The sequence below is a fragment of the Oncorhynchus masou genome, chromosome 1, assembly GCF_036934945.1.
Source record: "Oncorhynchus masou masou isolate Uvic2021 chromosome 1, UVic_Omas_1.1, whole genome shotgun sequence".
NCBI lineage: Eukaryota > Metazoa > Chordata > Actinopteri > Salmoniformes > Salmonidae > Oncorhynchus > Oncorhynchus masou.
In genome coordinates this window covers 27,306,872-27,314,548 of record NC_088212.1, presented here as the reverse complement: position 1 = coordinate 27,314,548, position 7,677 = coordinate 27,306,872, and the positions used below count along the sequence as shown (strand labels likewise).

Below are 7,677 nucleotides of genomic sequence, written 5' to 3'. Positions count from 1 at the left end.
GTGTGCTTCACCTACGGTGCATTTGGAAAGTATTCAGACCCCTTACCTTTTTCCACATTTTGTTACGTTACAGCCTTAATCTAAAATTGCTTAAATAAATGTTTTTTCTCATCACATTTATTAAAAACACAAAACAGAAATTTAGACCCTTTGCTATGAGACTTGAAATTGAGCTCAGGTGCATCCTGTTTCCATTGATCATCCTTGAAATGTTTCTACAACTTGATTGGAGTCGACCTGTAGTAAATTCAATTGATTGGACATGATTTGGAAAAGCACACACCTGTTTATATAAGGTCCCACAGTTGACAGTGTAAGTCAGAGCAAAAACCAAGCCATGAGGTTGAAGAAATTGTCCGTAGAGCTCAGAGACAGGATTGTGTCGAGGCCAAGGTCTGGGGAAGGGTACCAAAACATTTCTGCAGCGTTGAAGGTCCTCAAAAACACAGTGGCCTCCATCACTCTTAAATGCTCTTACTCTTACCAGAGCTAGCCACTTGGCCAAACTGAGCAATCAGGGGAGAAGGGCTTTGGTAAGGGAGGTGACCAAGAACCCGATGGTCACTCTGACAGAGCTCCAGAGTTCCTCTGTGGAGATGGGAGAACCTTCCAGACGGACAACCATCTTTGCAGCATTCCACCAATCAGGCTTTTATGAAAGATGTAAAATGTGGTCTACTGTATTCGCACAATGATTTGTCTTCAAGCTCAAACATTTGGAAATAATCTACTATATCAGATTTTTTGTTTGTTTTGGTATGGCTCTAATGATATTTTGGTTTCAATGGTAGCAGCTGTCTTTCATAGCCTTTTCCCAGCTAAAGTCCCACGAGGCTGCCTATTGTAGGTGCTCGCTCTCATTATTAACTCAGTGACGTTTTCCGTCTTTTGAGCTCTATCAGGAATTACCAGTACTCCCAATAGATTGACCGATTCTATAGCAGTTTTTAATTTGTGCAGCATTGGCAGTTGGATATGTCAGTCAATCAGCCCACTTTATATGTGTACATGACACCAAAATGACAAGTTCAGAGTTCAAAGATTGATATAAAGTCAGATATGTGATTCTTCTGTTCTTCAGACTTTTGGAAAGTGGAAGTGGAAACATTCACAGCAATGAGCCCTGTTGGACGATGGGAGTCACATAACAGTAGATAGTATGAAGAAAATCGAGAGCAAATGCATCCAAACTTTTCTCCTGCTTCTACCTCTGCGACTCTGCAATTGGTGTTTCAAATTCTGGCCGCGTCACCCCCTGCTTCTGGAGCTGTGGCAGGATGACGCCTGAGGTGTCGCCTACTGTAGGAGCGCTGTGCCCTCTTACTCCCCTGCTTGACTTTGGGTTTCACACAGCCAGTCCTTTGTTTACGCTGACAGGATGCGCTGGCTACTGACCTGGAAAAAGTGGCCAAGACGGGTTGTCTTGTAAGGAGGTGGGGCTTTTGGTGATGTATGGGCTTCTCATCAGACCTTTTACCTTGTCCGCTGGAGATGCCTGCACACCCTCTCTCTCTCTTTCTCTCTTTCCCCCTCTCACTTTCCCCCTCTCTCTCTCTTTCTCTCTTTCCCCCTCTCACTTTCCCCTCTCTCTCTCTTTCTCTCTTTCCCCCTCTCACTTTCCCCCTCTCTCTCTCTTTCTCTCTTTCCCCCTCTCACTTTCCCCCTCTCTCTCTCTCTCTCTCTTTCCCCCTCTCACTTTCCTCCTCTCTCTCTCTCTTTCTCTCTTTCCCCCTCTCACTTTCCTCCTCTCTCTTTCTCTCTTTCCCCCTCACACTTCCCCCCCTCTCTTTTTCTCTCAGCCCCTCTCTCATCCCATCTAGTCACTGGTGGTTTTGCATGAGTCACTCCCTACCATGTTTTCCACAGCCAATCACCAGGGTCATTCATCATTATTGTCAGGGTGGTAATGTGTGTGTGGGTGGGTGGGTGCAGAGATCCAGGACTTCTTCGTTTGAATGAACCTCATTAAATATACTCTTCTTTGTGAAGGATCCTCTCGGAGAATAAGTCTGGCAGTCATTTTGGTGATTTACAGACGATGGCCAATGTAACATGACGTTTCAGCCAAGCTTATTTGCTGGTAGCTATGGAGAAGTGTCTGACTCACTCATGTGAGGGTCGTTTTGGCTTCATCATTCTTCAGTTCATGCACACTAGGTGGGCTGCCAACACTGTCGGTCATAGCCTTTTCTAACGTGCCTGGGCTCTTGTGCATTATGTTACCATATCCGAATGCACTGTAAATACTCAAATCTCCCCATTCCCATCAGAATCTTTTGGCAGCACAATGAAGTTTGGTTTTCCTTATTAGAGCAGATCTTTGTCAGGTTGTCTTTAATTAATCAGCCCCATCCCAAGGGATGATATTTTTAGCCACCTGTTTTGGAGGCTAAGGGTCCTTCTTTACCCACACAGGGCACTAATGAGATGGATCTGTAGCACAGGCGACCGTTAATTAAGTATGCAAGAGAAGAGGCTAAAAGCAACACGCTCACACCATACATACATTAACTTTATCCCACCTTTATCCCACCTCATGCATGTTCTTCTCTCCTTGTGTATATTTATATATATTATTTTTTTCTCCCTTTTTTCACGTAGGTTGCACAAACAACAGATGGCTCCAACCCCAACCTGTGGAAGGACGGCTTATTCAAATCCAAGGTCGCCCGCTACCTCTCTGTCACCAGAGATAATGTAAGTGGAAATGTAAACTTCTGCCTTTCCCTACGCATGGTGCAGTAACACCTCATCCCTAACACCTTTTGTTGGCACTGGCTTGCTTGGTTTGCCCTCTCTAGCATTCTCCTGTAGAGCTCTTTGATCATTGAAAGTCCAGTAATGTTCCATGAATTTTAAAAGTCTGGGATTTGAAATGAATGCAAAAACCAATCTGAATGTTGTGTTATATGATTGCATTTTATTCTTGACGTGTGATACCTTGGTGGGCTCCCAGGATTATATTGTTGACGTTCTTGTGTCCTCCAGAGAGGGAGATTTATGATTATTCATAGTATTAGAATGAGCTTTTATTTAAACTATTTCAGTTCATTCAATGAACCTTGTCCCTGTACAGAATGTGGATACCTTCCAGTTATTCTTCAAAGATGAGGCACACATAAAAAAATAAAAATAAATGACATTTTGAATATTTCCTTTTATAAGAAATGGAACTTCAAAAGCTCAGTTCAATAGGGTTGGAAATGGTGCACCTATTTCAAATAACAGTAATAACTCTGTGAATTGAGCTCTCTTTGAACGTTCTCTACAAATCAACTGGTAGACACATTTTCATGGTCTTTTTTTACATATTAAAAACATTTGAGAATAGAGAACAGCGATGCTCCTAGTATAAAATCAAAAGTTACCATGGAATATAAATATATTCAAGTAGTGGGCACAAAGTTGTTGCATAGTTGTCATCAATACATCTGTTCCAACATTCATAATTCCTTTGCTTTCCTGTGGCTAAATTGCCTATTTAATTAAAGAAAATGTAACAGTTCATAACCATATACTACCTATGCTAACTATACTATTGTTTTTTAACTTGCATAAATGAAACTAAATTTGTGACATGTGTTTACTCCATTCATCAGACTGACCAAGTAATGGGCCTACATTAAACAAGTGATGATTTAGATGGGACCTATACAGTACATGAACATTCTTCAGTCCAAAAGGCTGATAGTACGTAAACAGGATTGTAATGATTCGACAGGCACTTCAACCTTTGTTCCTTTCCACAGTTTCTGTCAGTGTCTTCATTTACAGCCTTGAGGTTTGAGTTTATCAGCTGAATGAGTGCCACATTGTACAGCCCTAGACTTTTATTTGATAATCCTATGATTTTACCTCATTGGTATACATAACAGGATTTTTAGCTACAATAAATTATTTCTGTGTGTTCACTTTGACATATTCTCGTTCATGACAAATCAATAATTTATGGTTAGACACTACTACTAATTCTGAAAATACTTACTCCATTAGAATCCTTGTGAGTGTGATTGAAACCTCTGAGATACTTGAGGCTTTGTAAAGGCACCTGTAGACAGAGCTCAGTCTGGTCCACAGTTTAGTGCGTATCACACAAATAGCTTTGCCCTCATTGCTGTGTATTATCTTAAAATTTGTGTCCGCACTGTTTTAAAGACTTTGACACAAATAAAACATGACAGAGCCATCAACAAAGGCTATTTTGTCTGCCAGTCATTGTAGCCCTCTCTGTAATTGTCATTGACAAAAACAGATTCTGCAAAATTACCCACTGAATTATGTGGAAGGGAAGTAAACAGTTTGTGATTTATCATACTCTAGGTTGGATGTAGATGGCCCTTTTGTCAGGTCCTGATGGGAAAAATCTATCTTGCAACCAAAAAAAACAACCCAAAAAAGGTTTCATGCATAGTAATAACATTCATCCATATTCCACCCTGAGTCAGAATAAAAACAATGAATAAAACATGTATCTAGTGGTAATAACTGCTGGGTAAAAGGAGCAGTGGAATCCAGATTTCCGGACGCTTCAAGTCACGGCTCGGTCGCCACACTCTCCAATGCCGCTGTGTATTATTGCAATTTATTATGGGGGAAATTTTCAAAATAATGACTGGAGGCTGGGAGGAGTCATGCTTGAAAATGACAAATAAACAGTCCCTGATTGTTTTTAACCAGTCCCATTCTGATGAACAGGCAATCCTGCCTCGCACATTGTGCATCTCTCGGAGGGTTGAGAATGATTGCAAGTTCACAGATGTATTCAAATTTTTTAAAGAAGCTATTTTGGAGTAATTACTTCCACCATCGTGTCAACTCCTCTCTTTAGAGACTTCCCAAGCTTTTAGGAAATCGCAGATACAATTGTCTTTGTCATTTATTTTCAGACCTTTACAATAACTGAATATCCCTCATCCCCCTCACTACTTTTGGAATGAGAATTGGTTGTTACAGTCTATTACAGTACATGTGAAACGTGCATAAAGTATGTGGATATGTCATTTTTTAATGTTTTCCTGTTGAGACAGTCATCAGATGTGCTCATTGACATGAGGTTGATCGATTTGAAGGACACTCTACCAAAGGGCGTTATACCCATCCAAGAAACAGTGGACACCAATAAGTAAGCAGTTTCCTCTAAACCACATCTTTGCTTGAGAAGGTGAATGTTTTATGGGTGCAGGTTAGCTTTATTTACGATAGTCTGTGGGAATAAAATAAACATTTTGCCCTGGAGGTACAAGTGAAGAGAATCATGAGTCATTGTTTATCTCAGCTGGAGCTGTGCTTTTCTTTATGAAGGGCTTATTTATTTATGTATTTATTTGGGGAGAGGATGAGTGGATGGGATGATCTAATATTAATGAAATGCATTCCTCAATGCTTTAGTGCTCTTTGAATGCTATGTATTCCCCCCTCACTATCCAGGCCTTGAAAATGTCATCATATTTTGGTGTGGGGAGTGAGAACAGCTTGTTTATTATTTGTATTACCATTGCATTTACTCTGCACTTTCTATCCCTGGTTGGAAATAAATGGGCAAGGCACAGAAGTAATATGGGCAAGCATGGCTATGTTTTCTAACAGAAATATTATGTATTGTTGGGCTATGGTTTAATGTAATTTGTATTACTTTATGTGAATCCATGTTTAATGTACACAACTAACATTACGTATGACATTTTACCCTCCATATACAGTAAAAATTGACATTTATATTAGCTAGCAATATACTATGGCTGCTGTAGGGGTTAGCATTTGTCTTTCATTTTCTAAACAAAGATGTTAAACCATCATCATTTGGTTTTTGTCAGTGCTTACAGCGTATTCTCTGTGTTTATATTTTATATCATTCTACCATGCATAGCTGTGACCAAGAGTAGAATTTGGCCTCTAGTTAATGATCCCTAATATGGTCTGTCTCTGTTCTTGCTTGTCAGAGGAGCCTGCCTTAAAGAAGAGGAGGCTGTGTGTAAAGCTCCGCCTACACGTAGACACAAAGACTGCTGTGTGTGACATCCAGATCCAGGGGATGTCCGAGCTTACCCCTGCACACTACACTTGTTCCGCGTATTTGGACAGACCTGTGGAAGGCAATATAGGAATATTGTAATTATTTTCGGACTTTCTCACTGACACCCATAGCATTGTTTTTGTTTGGGCATGCAGTACTATGCCAAGATTCTCGGTAGGCTCAGTTGGTTTGGCAAGATGGCACTGACAGACATGGCAGCTCTGCTTCTAGCTCCAAAGTAACTTTGCAGTATTTAGTTTTTTGGTGTGTTATTTCTTACATTTTTAGCCCATAACTTTTTTTTGTGTTATTACACTCGACCACTGCTACTCCCTTTTCAGATGCCCTCCCTTTAGCAAATCAGATAAAGACTCCATTTTGCTCCTCCCTTCCTATAGGCAGAAACTCAAACAGGAAGTACCCGTGCTAAGGTCTATTCAACGCCGGTCTGACCAATCAGAATCCATGCTTCAAGATTGTTATGATCATGCGGATTGGGATAATGTTGACGTATACACGGACATGGTGAGTGAGTTCATCAGGAAGTGTACAGGGGATGTCGCTCCCACTGTGACTATTAAAACCTACCCGAACCAGAAACCGTGAATAGATGGCAGCATTCGAACAAAACTAAAAGCATGAACCACCGCATTTAACCATGGCAAGGTGAGTGGGAATATGGTTAAATGCAAATGGTGTAGTTATTCCCTCCATAAGGCAATCAAACAGGCAAAACATCAGTACAGAGACAAAGTGGAGTCGCAATTCAACAGCTCAAACACAACACATGGCAGGGTCTATACATTACATTTACATTTAAGTCAATTAGCAGACGCTCTTATCCAGAGCGACTTACAAATTGGTGAATTCACCTTCTGACATCCAGTGGAACAGCCACTTTACAATAGTGCGTACTGTGTGGCTCAGTCGGTAGAGCATGGCGCTGGCAACGCCAAGCGTCGTGGGTTCGATTCCCGCTGGGGCCACCCGTATGTAAAAGTAGTGGCCCCAGCCGACTTGTAAGTCGCTTTGGACAAAAGCGTCTGCTAAATGGGATATATTTTTTTTAAATCATTTAAGGGGGGGTGAGAAGGATTACTTTAACCTATCCTAGGTATTCCTTGAAGAGGTGGGGTTTCAGGTGTCTCCGGAAGGTGATGATTGACTCCGCTGTCCTGGCGTCGTGAGGGAGTTTGTTCCACCATTGGGGGGCCAGAGCAGCGAACAGTTTTGACTGGGCTGAGCGGGAACTGTACTTCCTCAGTGGTAGGGAGGCGAGCAGGCCAGAGGTGGATGAACGCAGTGCCCTTGTTTGGGTGTAGGGCCTGATCAGAGCCTGGAGGTACTGCGGTGCCGTTCCCCTCACAGCTCCGTAGGCAAGCACCATGGTCTTGTAGCGGATGCGAGCTTCAACTGGAAGCCAGTGGAGAGAGCGGAGGAGCGGGGTGACGTGAGAGAACTTGGGAAGGTTGAACACCAGACGGGCTGCGGCGTTCTGGATGAGTTGTAGGGGTTTAATGGCACAGGCAGGGAGCCCAGCCAACAGCGAGTTGCAGTAATCCAGACGGGAGATGACAAGTGCCTGGATTAGGACCTGCGCCGCTTCCTGTGTGAGGCAGGGTCGTACTCTGCGGATGTTGTAGAGCATGAACCTACAGGAACGG

At 42.2% G+C, this 7,677-nt stretch overlaps 1 non-coding gene across 1 annotated transcript; it reads left to right on the top strand.

Annotated features, from left to right (window-relative positions):
• The first annotated feature begins 6,929 nt into the window (after positions 1–6,929).
• On the top strand, positions 6,930–6,999 carry trnaa-ggc (transfer RNA alanine (anticodon GGC)). The gene has a single exon. It is a non-coding gene; the product is annotated as a tRNA-Ala (tRNA).
• The last annotated feature ends 678 nt before the right edge of the window (positions 7,000–7,677 follow it).